The sequence below is a fragment of the Nyctereutes procyonoides genome, unplaced genomic scaffold, assembly GCF_905146905.1.
Source record: "Nyctereutes procyonoides isolate TBG_1078 unplaced genomic scaffold, NYPRO_anot_genome, whole genome shotgun sequence".
Lineage (NCBI taxonomy): Eukaryota > Metazoa > Chordata > Mammalia > Carnivora > Canidae > Nyctereutes > Nyctereutes procyonoides.
The window spans coordinates 18,870,875-18,884,712 of NW_026575144.1; the positions used below are offsets into that span (position 1 = coordinate 18,870,875).

A 13,838-nucleotide genomic window follows, 5' to 3' on the forward strand; every position below is an offset into this window, starting at 1 on the left:
TTTAAAAAAAAAAAAAGAAAATCTTTAAAAAATAAAGTAAAATAAAAAATAAATTAAAAAAGGAAGTTGTATCAGAAAATTGAAATCTCTGCAGCATCACTTCTTGGATGACCATCGTCCCTTTGACCTCACTTACAGATTACATCAAAGAAAAACACTTACAATGACCAGTTCATTCGTGTAGTGATAGTAGACTAGGGAAATCGTGAATGACGATGCCAATGACATTATTATTTTTACTTTGTTTTCTTCACCGAGTCCCAAGAGGATGGTAGAATCTGAAAAAGTAACTAAGGATTAACATTTTTATTTTTTTTTTATTTTTTTTTATTTATGAGAGAGAGAGAGAGAGAGAGAGAGAGAGAGAGAGAGAGGCAGAGACACAGGCAGAGGGAAAAGCAGGCTCCATGCACCGGGAGCCCGACGTGGGACTCGATCCCAGGTCCCTAGGATCGCGCCCTGGGCCAAAGGCAGGCGCCAAACCACTGCGCCACCCAGGGATCCCAGGATTAACATTTTTAAAATAGCACTTAGAGTAGAGATTTTCAGGAAGGGTATGTTTAAACATGTAGGCAAATAATTAAAATTTATGTTTCGAGAGTTATTAATTTGCTTTCTATATGGCCTGTTATTGCCTATTAACAGGTTGTGAAAATAAATATGACTAAAACTCTCGCACAACTTCGTAGAACAAAAAGCAAAAGGAGATGCTCAGAGGCTGAGCTGCCCAAGCGCAGCTCAAGTTCATGCAGCTTCTTTCCATTTGCCTTTATAGGTCACAGCACCTATTCCACTGAACTTCATAGACACTTTACAGAGACAATCACAGCAGTTTTCCAATTTATCTTCAGCCTTATAATTCTAAATGAAAAGCTTGTGGAAAAAAAGAGATTTCTAGAAAAATGCCCCTAACCTTTGGATTAATAAAGTGGATACAAGATGACAGAGTCCATTTATTTTCATCATAAATGTCTTTGAGCCTCAGGACATCAGGAAGCGTTTTTGCCTTGAGGAACCTTCCAGGCTGGTTGGGAGTCTTGGCGTGGGTGGCAGGAGGCTGACAGAGATGGGGCCAGAGCTCAAACCCAGGCCTATTCTACTCCAAAAACTGCACTCTTTGTGGCTAAGCCATATCTTCTCATATCACTAAGGTTCTGAATATTATTGCAAGGAAGAGACATGTGGGACATAAGCTCAGACCTGGTTGCTCTGAAGGCACAATGGCTTGTTCTGCCATCCTCTGAAAGCATGGGGATGATGGCTGGTCTTTATTTGGGCTATGACTGTTCCTGCAGTGACACAGCCATCATTTTGCGAGATCCTGAGCAGCCCAGAACACTTTCTTTTCCTTCTGTGTGGGCTGCTCAGATGGCAGAACTGCCAAGAGCTCAGTGTGTCAGGTCCCCAGTCACTTTGCAGTGTGGGTGACCTCACCGGCCAGAAGCTCACTACAAAGCACCTTACTTCAGCTCCTTGGTGTCACCCAGGGGAAGCGTAGCAGCCAGGGTGGCCAATGGAACCACTGGAGGCTAGGTCCTTAAAATGGGACCAGGAAGAGCACTGGATCTAGACAGTTTCCAAGGGGAATTTTAGCAAACTCTTTAACAACAGATCACCTGCTGCTGTTAAAATTGCTTCACAACATTGTGTGGGATTGGCAGGGAGGGTGGGGCAACCCGACAAAACCAGTACATTGATGTTAGAAAGCTCACCAAAGGACAAAAACCACCAAGTAATATTATGTTTGAAAAGTAATAGGGGCACCTGTGTGGCTCAACGGTTGAGCATCCGCTTTCTGTTCAGGTCGTAATCCCGGAGTCCTGATCGAGTACTGCATGGATCTCCCGGGAGCCTCCTTCTCCCTCTACCTGTGTCTCTGCCTCTCTCTGTATGTCTCTCATGAATAAATAAATAAAATCTTTTTTAAAAAAATAAGGAAAGAAAAGTGATGAACCAAGCTTTCATATGATGGCAGCAGCCAGGACACAGTAGCAGTTAGGATTAGGAGGAAATGGCCCATGACCAAGTCTTGCTTATTCCAGGAATAGAAGGATGGTTTGCCATAATGGAACCAATTCTTACAATTCAACACACTAAGATATCTAAGGAGAAAAATGATGAGATCTTCTGCATAGATCTTACCTCCAAAACTAGCACCGACCCTAAGGAAAAAAGACCAGACGCATTTCAGTTCGAATCAGGAATAAGACAAGGATGGTCACTGTCCCCTCGGTCCATAAAATTGTCCTGAACTTGCTGCAATCAAATGTGAAACTCGGAATACAAATATTTTATCAGATGATTCTCCATCATTCTCAAAAGATAGACTCACATGCAAATTAAGCTGTCCAGGATCTTATTTTTTACCTACAGATTGGAGAAAACTAGCAAGCGTTGTGACACATTACGGGCTGGCACTCTCTCATGTTGCTGACGGGAGTGCAAAGTGATATGTCTTCTCCGATGGAGACTGTGACAGTCTCTGTCACAAACACACATGCACATATCTTTCCACCATCAGATCCACTACTGGTAATATTTACACATACCAGTTACACATGTTACATAAGTGAAGAATTATGTAGACTGCAGCATTGTGTGGAATAGTAAAAACACAGAAAAAAACCTAAGTGGCGGCCAGTTGACTAAGCTATCATCCATCCAAGTATCCATCCATCCACCATGATCCATCCATGGAGTCTAATGCTGCCATAAAGGGAAAGAGGACGCTCCTTGGGAATGGACATGGACTAATTCTCCTCTGGGGTACATCAAGTGAGCAAGAGCAGGATGGAGACCAATATCTGCAGTAAATTCCTGTTTGTGTACAGCATGCTCCCATTTGTATGACAAGAAGAAAAGAATTTATAAATTTATATATGCATAAAACATCCTCTAAAAGGAATCATGGGACACAGAAAGCATTGAATGTCTGTGGGGCAGAACAGTGAGTGAGGGATGAAGATGTCAAGGAAGCATTTTCATTTGGAGCTCTTAAATTCTGAAGCATCTGAACACAGTATTTATTTTTTATTCTCAAAAAATAAATGAATAAAATGCAAATGAAGAAGAAAGGAGAAAACAGAGAAAGAGCAGGGGGTATGGCAGGAATCTCACTGAGCAGCTGATGTAGTCCAAGCAGCTAAAAGGATGCCCCGTGTACAGGAGGGAAGAACAGTGTGGGTGTTGCCTATGGTGGGAACACAGGAGCAGGGTCGGGGCTAGTAGGTACGGGAGGGGAGGATGTTCAAAGGGTAACAGGAATTCGGGTTTCACCAGAATGAGCAGAGCAAGAATCAAAGGCAGAAAGCCTAGGGCAGCATTGCATAGGCCATTGGGCTCCAAGCTTGACAGGAGCTGTGTTTTATTTGGCAGACAATGGGAAACCATCAGAGGCTTTTTATTAGAGAAGAGACATGATCAAAAATGTTCTATTAAGGGCTTTAACCCATTACCAGCTGAGAAAATAGGTTTAAAGGAAAAAGTCTAGCACATCAGCTCCTTGAGCACAGAAACTCAGGCAGGTTCGGCCCTGTAGACCCCTACCTGGAGCAGAGCCTGGTGCACACAATAGGGGCACCTGCAAGTAGGGCTAGCTAGGGCACTTCCCATATGGCAGATGCTATTCTAGCATGTTCCATGAAGGGCCAGATTTAATCCTGGCAACAACCGTATGAGGGGGCTTTGCCATTGTCCCCATTTTACAGATGGGAGAAATTGATACTGGGGTTGATGAAAAGCTTGCCCAGAGTCATGGCCAGGCAGGGTGGAGCCTGGATTCACCAAGCACTCTGTCTGTATAGTCTGTGGTTTTAAAGAATACTAAAACTCTGTTTTAAATACCTCTGTAAACTAGGATTGTGGTGGTGGACATGAACGGAAAGACAAAAATTCAGAAAAAAATGCAATAGCATACTAAGCCAGGAAATATTCGGTGACATCTTTACAGTTGCCATTGAATAGGATCCTGAACATAGGAAGGAAGGAAGGAAGGAAGGAAGGAAGGAAGGAAGGAAGGAAAAGAAAGAAAGAAAGAAAGAAAGAAAGAAAGAAAGAAAGAAAAGCAAGCAGCATATGTCTTCATCCATTCAACAAATATTATTAATCACTGTGGGCAAAGAAATTCACTGGACTAGATAAGGGATGAATAATAAATATCAGGGGCACCTAGTAAATATCAGTGGCTCCATCAGTTAAGTGCCTGACTCTTGATCTCAATTCAGGTCTTGATCTCAGGGTCGTGAGTTCAAGCCCCACTTTGGGCTGCACACTGGGTGTGGATCCTACTTAAAAAAGCATTATTAATCATCTGGGATCAATGAACTTTTATTTGGGGTTTTGTATATACCATGCTACCAGAACTCAACAGTCATCCAATAAAGTAGATATTGCTAAGCCTATTTTATGTAGGAAGAATGGACAAATATCCATGAAAACCACTTTGCCACAGGCCACACAGCTAGTGTGTGGTAAACCCACACTCAGACCTGCATCCTGGGACTCTGGAGCCGTGGGCTGCCGCCCGTAGCCTCCCTCTCTGCCAACCTCAGAGCAGGAGTGTTTGCACAGAGATCTTTTCTAGCCCAAAGCCTCAAGCAGGCACCCACAGTATGGAGGGACATTGTTTTATTCCAGTCAAAATAGAGTTATAAGATGAATAAATATCTTGCCTTTTCCCCAACACCAGCCCCGGAGAGGATGGTTTTTAAATGTAGATTGCGCTGAGGACAGCAGAGCCATACATGCAGACTCAATGCGCATATAAATGTGTTCTGCATTGTTGAAAACTGAATTGGATGGTAAGGAATGGGAGTACGCCCTCTAGGAGTAGGGCATTTTCAAGACATGCTGGAAGTCACACACCATCTGGGACTTCATGCCATGGCACCTAAGAGCATCCCAGAGAAATACGGTGTGTTCTTGTAGCTGTGTCTACAGTCCTGCCTGTGGCTCCTCTGCAAAGCAGCCTTTGCTTGCCTGTGGAACTGCTGAAGTCCCCGGTTCCCAGAGGGGATGGGGGTGCATTACTCTTGGCTGTGAGCATCCCTTCACATGCACACCAGAGGAGCCTGCTGCATGCATCTTGCATTTACACAGACCAGGGTGAGCCACAGAGAATGAGGCAGGGAGGAAGCCCACCTGTCCCACAGATTTGGCTGCACCCTGGGGCAAGACCCCAGCACAGCAGGGTGATAGGGAGCCCCACCTGTGTAGCTGCTGGTCAGTGGGGGGGCCACGTATGAGTGCAATGTACCCCAACTCCAGCAGCGTGTACTAAAAGCAGCCACAAAAGGTCCCTCTCACAGACTGTCAACCAGGTGTGACACAACCTGATACAAACAGGGCTTAGGCTCAAGGGACATGGTGGCAAGTCTGTCCTACAGCAATGACAGGAGGCCAGCAGGGAAGGAGCCGACACTGCCTTCCCACTTCCCCCTCTGACCTCACTATCTGGAAAGAATAACGCAGTCACACAGACCCATAAGCCTGTGGCAGGGGGATCAAGCACTCAGGTGAGGACACTGGGTCCACTGGACCTCCGGCCTGCTCTCCCCTTGACGAGGTGAGCCTGTGGGTGCCCCCCCTACTCCCCCAGGGATGCAGGCTCATCCACGGACAGAGTTGCCAGGGCCTGGCCATCCTGGAGCCGTACTCCCCACACCTGGGCAGGCCTGCCCCCAGGGGCTTCCTCCAGCTCCAGAGCTCGGTGCCTGCTGTTACAGGGCTATTGCTTCTTATTTTTGTTTTTTAAGATTTTATTTAGTCATTTATGAGAGACCCAGAGAGGCAGAGACACGGCAAAGGGAGAAGCAGGCTCCTTGTGGGGAGCCCGATGTGGGACTCGATCCCAGGACCCCGAGATCACAGCCTGAGCCAAAGGCAGACGCTCAATCACTGAGCCAGGAGTTATTGCTTCTTATTAGGTATTGTCTCTTCATGTGCCCAGATTGTGAATTCCTGTAAGCAGGGGCTGCGTCTAAAAATCTCTGTGCCTGATTTTCTGAGGGTGTTTAGCAAATACTCATCAATGGACGCTCAGCGTTGGACTCATCAGGTGCCAGAGGTTTCAGGCAGCTGCAAAGGGAGAGTCCACAAAGGGAGGGAGCACTCAGGAGGCACTTGTGAACATTATCCTCTGTTTAGAACAGGTCATTTGGGGATCATTGCTTTTTTTTTAAGATTTTTTTTTTCAGTAATCTCTACACCCAAGATGGGGCTCGAACTCACAGCCCCAAGGTCAAGAGTCATGTGCTCTACTGATTGAGCCAGTCAGGTGCCCCTGGGGATTCGTGTTTTTACTGCCATGTGAGCTTTAATTTGGGAGGCCCTTGTGGTGCTCCTGTTCTTAAATTTTTCCTCAGTCCTAGAAGCTGAATAGGATTGAGGCCCACTCTCCATGCTCCTGGGAAGGTTCTAAATGTGTAAATGGCACAGTCTTTGCACACAAGGTGTTTATTATCTGAAGAGGGAAAGAATAGGCATTTGTATGCAGTCCTGAAGAAGGAAATAGAGCTAGAAGTCACATATCCACAGAGTCACATGTTTGTACCCAGGGACAGAGAGAGAAGCTAGAGGAGAAGAGCTGAGCGGCTGTCCATCTCCAGGGTACATACAGTTGTCCAAATAAGCAGAATTGTCCCTTCCGGGCAGGGAGGACAGATGAAACCTTGTCTCTCAGCTTCCTGCGCAGACCTTCAATTAAGTCATATGATAAGGATTAATATTGTTTGTTGAATGTCAGCAATGTGCCAGACGTACGACACCATCCCTTCCTGGGAGTGTTAGACAGACGAGCAATTCAAACATAAAGTGGACCAGCTGACAGGGTAGCTCGGTCTCAGAGGTGAGCAGTTTCAGGGTTTATGGGCTGGCTCACTGGTTTGTTTGCTCTCCGGTTATTTTTCCCCAAATTTCCACCTGCTGTTCTGGGAAGGAAAAAAAACACCTCCTGTGTGTTCTACACTGATATTCACTCCACGGCTACGCTTCTAGAATAGCTACTGACCTCGTTAGCCCACTTTTCTTAATACTAAAATCTGGTCAAAGCAGAACTGCTCTAAGGAGATCCTGCTTCCCATACCTTCTCACCCAGGTGCTGGGTGTGTTTATCCTCTTTTTGACTCAAATGACAATCATTAGCTTTCGCCTGAGGCATTCCTGAAAACTAGCTTCACTTCTAGTGAGCAAGGTATAGAGACCATAGCCAGCCACAGAGGTGATTTTATGTTATCCCTTCTTGCAGCATCCACACCCCTGGTTGGTGTGCTCCGGGTCTGATCTGAAGTACCGTGTCCGACCACCCGCGCCAGTAGGGTCCCCTGTTTGAGATATGGTCCCAGTGGGTTTTGCAAAGTTAGGATTGTGGAATCATTCCAAATGTACCAGTGAGAGAAGACAATCAAGAAAAGTGAAGGGCCAGGGCACCCGGGCGACTCAGCAGTTGAGCATCTGCCTTCCTTCGGCTCAGGGCGTGATCCCAGGGTCCTGGGACAGAGCCCCACATCGTGCTCCCTGCTCTGCGGGGCGTCTGCTTCTCCCTATTCCTCTGCGCCACCCCCTGCTCATGCTCACTCTCTTGCTCTCTCACTGTCTCTTTAAAAAAACAAAAACAAAAAAACTTTTTTTTAAAAAAAGAGAAGTGGAAGGTTCATATTCTAATGGTATTGCACACATAATATTACATATAAAGAGAGCGTCTCAGGTTGAAAGACAAGGGCCTGGCTGGGATACACCCAGACTAACCTGTGGGCTTGTTATATTCTTTTCTATGTTTTATTCACAGTGTGAATGGAAGTAAGTACCAGGGTAAATCTGAATCAGAATACATGGTTAGCAGTTTGTTTTGTCTTCCCTCCTGCCTTGTTTTGGTTTGCTCATTAGTAATATGCCCCTGTTGTCACATTTTGGGGAGCGTGTGAGCTACTCAGACCAAAAGGGATTCCGAAGCTCTAATGCTTACTGCTTCAGAGTGTATGTGAATGCCTTAACCTAGTTTCTCCTTTTCTCATCAGTAAAAGGCAGCATTCCCAAAGATTGCCAAATACGAGGTCAGCACTGAGAATCTTAACTGGGTCGAAGAATAAAAAAAGTTGTTGGGCCATAGTACGCCTGTGTTTTTATATACAGCCGCTCCACTTCTTGCTAATTAATCTGAGCAATTGTGTGGCTTAGATTCTGAAAACAGAAACAAAAGTCAATTAGTCCATGGTTGTCCTGATATACTTGGTAAGGTAGCCAGCACTCCTCACCCCCACCACAACCCTCTGTCTCTCTGGGAACCCCTGGTGCTAGGGTCCCCTGAGGCCCGAGGCCCGGGACAGTCTGACCTGGAGCTACAGGTTGGAACACTAAGTCAAGGGGAATCTTGAGTGTTTAGAAACATGGCAGCAAGTGTGGTCAGAATACGCGCTTTCTGTGAGTCCAAAGATCTGAACTCTAGTCGAGCTCCCACTTTCCAGTTACAGACAGAACCCTGAAGATCTGGGTCTTCACATCTGAAAAATTAGTTTATGATTAGTGTGTTCGTTGAGGTTTGGGAGCCAGTGACTGCCCTTCAGCTTGAATCCTCTGACAGATCACAGCACCAGTGATACCCAACAGACCCGTGGGCCCCAGTGAGGCCAGGAAGAGATGTAGCCACCGTGAGAATCCTCTAGAATCACCCCTACATACCAGAATGGCCCAAACTCATATCAGCTCCACGGATGAGCACCTGAGGCAACATGATTTATCTATGACAACTGGGAATGACAGGCCATAACACACATCCTTTCCTGAGAATGTCCTCCCTAAGCCTGAGTCCAAGGCCATCCTTTTATTACAGGAAAAAAAAAAAAAAAGGTAAACAACATACTTGTGAGAATGTCCAAATATCAGCAGGAAGCCTAAAAATCAGAATATAGCATCTGACAGCCTGCCATCCGGGTAGGCTGTGGAGTATTTTTAGCATTGTGGGTATGTATGCTTTTTTCAAGTCATATACATGCTGTGATAGATGTCAGCAACAGACCTCAAAACTCAGCAGGCTCTGAATCCTCAGAGCCTATAGCCACCTGCACAAAACTGTATTTTAGTCAGAATTCCTCTTGTTCAACTTGAAAGTTTATTCATGTTCTTCTTCCAAAACTGCACATAGAATCTAGGACCAGGAGACTGTTGTTTCCAGAATGTACATTTGCAATGACACCAGGACAGAAAATGCTAGGGAAACACAGCCCTTGGTGAGATCACCACATGGTTTTAAAGTCACCAACAGGAGGGCAGAGTACAATCAGGATGGTCGCCTGCCAGCACATCTGGAATCTTCCAGGCAGAACAGCACACAAGCTGGAAGACCTCCCAGGTAACAAGATAATGGGAGACAAATTTTCTAAACAGACCCTTGTGCTGACCACTCCCTGTAGAAACACCTTTCTTCTTCTTCTTCTTCTTCTTCTTCTTCTTCTTCTTCTTCTTCTTCTTCTTCTTCTTCTTCTTCTTCTAAGATTTTATTTATTTACTTGGCAGAGAAGGAAAGGAAGAAAGAGAAAGAGAGCATGAGTGGGGGAGAGGCAGAGGCAGAGGGAAAAGCAGACTCCTGGCTGAGCAGGGAGCCCGATGGGGGAGTCGATTCCAGGACCCCGATCATGACCTGAGCCGAAGGCAGACGCTTCACCACCTGAGCTACCCGGGTGCCCTGATCTCCATTTTTAAATAAGAGTCTAAACTCTAAAATATGGGCCTGCACGGCATGCTGCTTCTCCAGCCCTCTGTCCTGCCTTTCTCGTTTCCCTATATGTGAATGCTCACTTCATTTTCCTCCTCAGTGTGTGCCAGACACCTCCTGACCGTGGCCTGCCCTCTCGGATCTGGGAACTGGTCCTTGATAGGCCAGCCCTCTCCACGCAGTTATGTGGCCTGCCATCGGGCTCTCTGTGCGGTGTTCATGGAATTCTTACTGCACAAGGACTGCCATTTATCGAGGGCGCAGCACCCAACTAGGAATGTCACATATGTCATCTATTGTTATTCCCACAGAAGCCCAGAGAGATATGCATTATCCCCATCTTACAGGTGAGCAAAGTGAGGCCCAGAAGATGGGCGATGTGCCAAAACCACCAACACTAATCTAAGAAACTGGTTTTGAATTCAGGCAGTTTGAACTTGACTGTGTGCAGGCTTCTTTCATATAATTTCTTGCAACTTTAGTTTTAGACCATACACATGTATAAAACAATTCTTCTCAAACAGCATAGCGGTTAGGGGTGTCACCCGCACCACACCCCACACAGTCAGAAAGCTGCACAAAACGTTGGACTGACCCAAAACGTAACTGCTAACTGGAAGCCTTACCAATCATGTAAACAGTTGATTATTACGTATCCTGTGTGCTATATGCATTATGTACTGTATTCTTACAATGAAGTAAACTAGAGAAGAGAAAATGTTATTAAGAAAATCATAAGGGGGGCCTGGATGGCTCAGTCGGTGAAGTGTCTGCCTTGGGCTCAGGTCCTGGGATTGAGCTCTGCGTCAGGCTCCCTGCTCAGCGGGGAGTCTGCTTCTCCCTCTGCCCTGCTCATGCTCTCTCTCTCTCTCTCATGCTCTATCTGAAATAAATAAATAAATAAAATCTTTAAAAAAAATCATAAGGAAGAGAATATATTTACAGTACTGTACTGGTTGAAAACAATCTGTGTGTAAGGGAACCCATACAGTCCAAACCTGTCTTGTTCCAGAGCCTCGTTATTCATTGAGAACACACATACACACGGAGATGTTCAGGGCCCCTGGGAGGGCCTAAGGCAAGGTCAGCATATTATATGTCTTGGCACGTGTGTGACTAGGAAAACGTTGTTCACAGTTCATTCATAGATAAATGTGTCTGAACGCCAACGATGTGCAGAGCATGTATCCTATGCTGGGTGAATGGCGATGATACACAGACAAGGTTCCAGCCCCTCTGGACCTGTGACACCCAAGAGTGGATGGGTGTCACACAGAAGCCCAGCATGCTCCTATGGCCGTGCTCCACACACCTGTTCTGTTGGGGAGGAGGGGGCAAAGAGTACATATTTTAGGTTCTGCTGTCACGCTATCTCGATTACACTATTCAACTGTGTCATAGCACTAAGGCAACCACAGGCGACACGTAAACAAGTGTTCCAGTAAACTGTATAGACACTGAAGATGGAATTCCATATACTTTCTATGTCACGAAATGTTACTCTTTTGATATTAGTCTGAAACTCTTTAAAAGTATAAAAAAAACACTCTTAGGTTAGCAGCTTTACAAAATAAGAAGGCTTGATGGATTTGGCCCACAGTCAACCCCAGATCTATGGGGCAGCATGACAGTTGGGAACCTACCTCAACTGTGTTTTTAATTGACAATAATGAAGTAAGAAGCTGTATCTTAGGATAATGTCACAGCCATTGGTTCTGCTACAAATCATCGGTCTTATGTTGGTGTTTGATTTAACATGTTGGTTGACTTGCAATTGGTCACAATTCACTGTGAGTTTATATCTTTCTGTTTAATGCATCTTAGGATTTCTCCTACTGTTTCTTCCAAGATCAGACCACTTACTGCCATGCCCCACCTTCTCTCCAAACTCCAGCTCAGAGATACTTTGACACAGTGTGTATACAGATGTTGTGGAGAAGTAGGTAGCATCTTAATCCTTAAATTAAATTAAATTGTGGCAACAGTGGGCATTGAAAAGCTGATTTGCACACCTTCCCCTGGAAAGGGACTGAGTAACTCCACTTGTTTTTATGACCTAAACCAAAGAGGCGAAACACCAGCCAGCCATCAAAGGAGAGCTGAGCCCGAGAAAGGGCCAGGCCGATGGGGAGCCCTGACTGGGAACTGGAGAGCCTCTAGAACCCCGAGCAGGGCAGCATCTTTATCTGAGCCCCAACCTCCACTGCAGACAAATTCACTCTCCGTCTCTCTGTGTGTAAATAGTGAGCAGAAGGCGACATGCCCAGAGCCCGAGTGCACAATACCCCAAACGTGACACTGGCCCCCACTGACCGCTCACTGCCCTTGGGTCCCAAGTACACATTCCCCAGAGAGAGACGATGCCGTGTGACGTCTGGGGCTCACCCTGGCCAATCATAGGTACCAACAGAAACTAGAAAGCCAGGGGAGCCTGGGTGGCTCAGTGATTGAACATCTGCCTTTGGCTCAGGGTATGATCCTGGGGTCCTGGGCTCAAGTCCCACCTCAGGCTTTCTGCTCTGCAGGGAGCCTGCTTCTCCCTCTGCCTCTGTCTCTGCCTCTTTCCGGGTCTCTCATGAGTGAATGAACGAATGAATGAATTAGTCAATCAATCAATCAACCAATAAGAAACTAGAGAGCCAGAGGGATTTTTACTGAGACCACTCTACATTTGGAGCAGGCCATATAATTTTTTTAAAATTTTGGTTATGCCAACCATTAGTTTCCCAAAGTGTTTATTCAGCAGTCCCTTTGTTCTCAGCTTCCCTTAGTCCCGTCACAGAGAGAGCAACTGCACCATAGCAGGGAAGCTGCTCCATCAAAAGGGTTAGGATTTCAGTTACAGATGTGATTGTAATCATTCCTTCAGAAATTCATTGAAAGATTCTTATTTTGAAACATAAGGGCATTTTTTTTCTTTCAAGTCCTCTAGGAAGTTGGAGACATTAGGGGAACCACAGCCCCATTATTTAGAAAGGACTAAATATATTGCTTTCACAACACAGTATATGAAGTCTCACTGGTGAATAATAACATCAGTTGCATTTATCTAGTGAGTGTTATGTGCTAGATACTGTGACACATCATTTCTGACTTTCTGAACTACTGTAGACGGGTAATCTCTCCATTTTATAGATGAAGATACTGAGGCTGCATGATGAAAACTGACCTAAAGCCACATCGTTTTGTGACAGAATTTAAATCCTGGGAGTCCATGAACTGCCTTATGCTTCTTCCTAGTAAGAGAAAATCCAGAATTCTTTTTTTATTATTCATGAAAGACACAGAGAGAGGCAGAGACACAGGCAGAGGGAGAAGCAGGCTCCATGCAGGGAGCCCAATATGGGACTGGATCCCAGGACCACGGGATCACACCCTGAGCCAGAGGCAGATACTCAACCACTGAGCCACCCAGGTGCTACCAGAACTTTTTTTACAGAAAACTGTATGTGATGGCTATCTTCTTAATATTTATTAAGTTGCTAGATTTAAAAAATAAAACCCATCTCCCTTTTCCCCCACACGGGAATGTCCATCCATCCACTGCTTCTGTGCCAAGCAGCTTGCCAGATATTCAGGAAAGGCAGTGATTCAGACCAGCTGCTGCCCTCAGATAGCCACAGGTACAGGGAGGCGGGGAACCATTAAAAGGCAGTTGGTTTCCTCACTGCCATGTGAGGGAATGTGCTGCGTGCTCTGTGACTATATAACAGGGACACCTGTCCCAGCCTGAGGAGGACTGGCTCCGGCGGCATCTTCCTCCCGGGCTTGACCAGGTGACTGCAAAAGGTGAGGTTGGACTTTCTAGGCCAAGAGACTGGCAAGTGCAGGGATACAGCAGAGACAATGATCCAGACTCTTTAATCGTTTTTTAAAGATTTTATTCATTCATTTGACAGAGAGGGAGAGAAAGGGAGAGAGAGAGAGAAAACACAAGCAGGAGGAGCAGCAGAGGAAAAGGGAGAAGCAGACTCCCCACTGAACAGGGAGCCTGACGTGGGGCAATCCCAGGACCCTGGGGATCATGACCTGAGTGGAAGGCAGATGCTTAAGCCACCCAGGCGCCCCAGTTCAAGACTCTTTTAAACCCAAAGTCCTCAATCTCAGGTATGTATTAGGATCACCTGCAAGG

At 45.9% G+C, this 13,838-nt stretch overlaps 1 protein-coding gene across 9 annotated transcripts in view; it reads left to right on the forward strand.

Annotated features, from left to right (window-relative positions):
• Positions 1-13,838, forward strand: part of CHRM3 (cholinergic receptor muscarinic 3) — a 505,856-nt gene that overhangs the window by 463,521 nt on the left and 28,497 nt on the right. Inside the window, exon 1 of one of the 9 annotated variants that reach the window (XM_055308978.1) lies at positions 13,456-13,495. The exons of 7 other annotated variants lie outside the window; for them this stretch is intronic. The gene's annotated coding sequence lies outside the window, so the exon portion shown is untranslated. Of the gene's footprint in view, positions 1-13,455; positions 13,496-13,790; positions 13,814-13,838 lie in introns of those variants that run through there. One more of the 9 variants, XM_055308979.1, reaches the window with a different exon arrangement.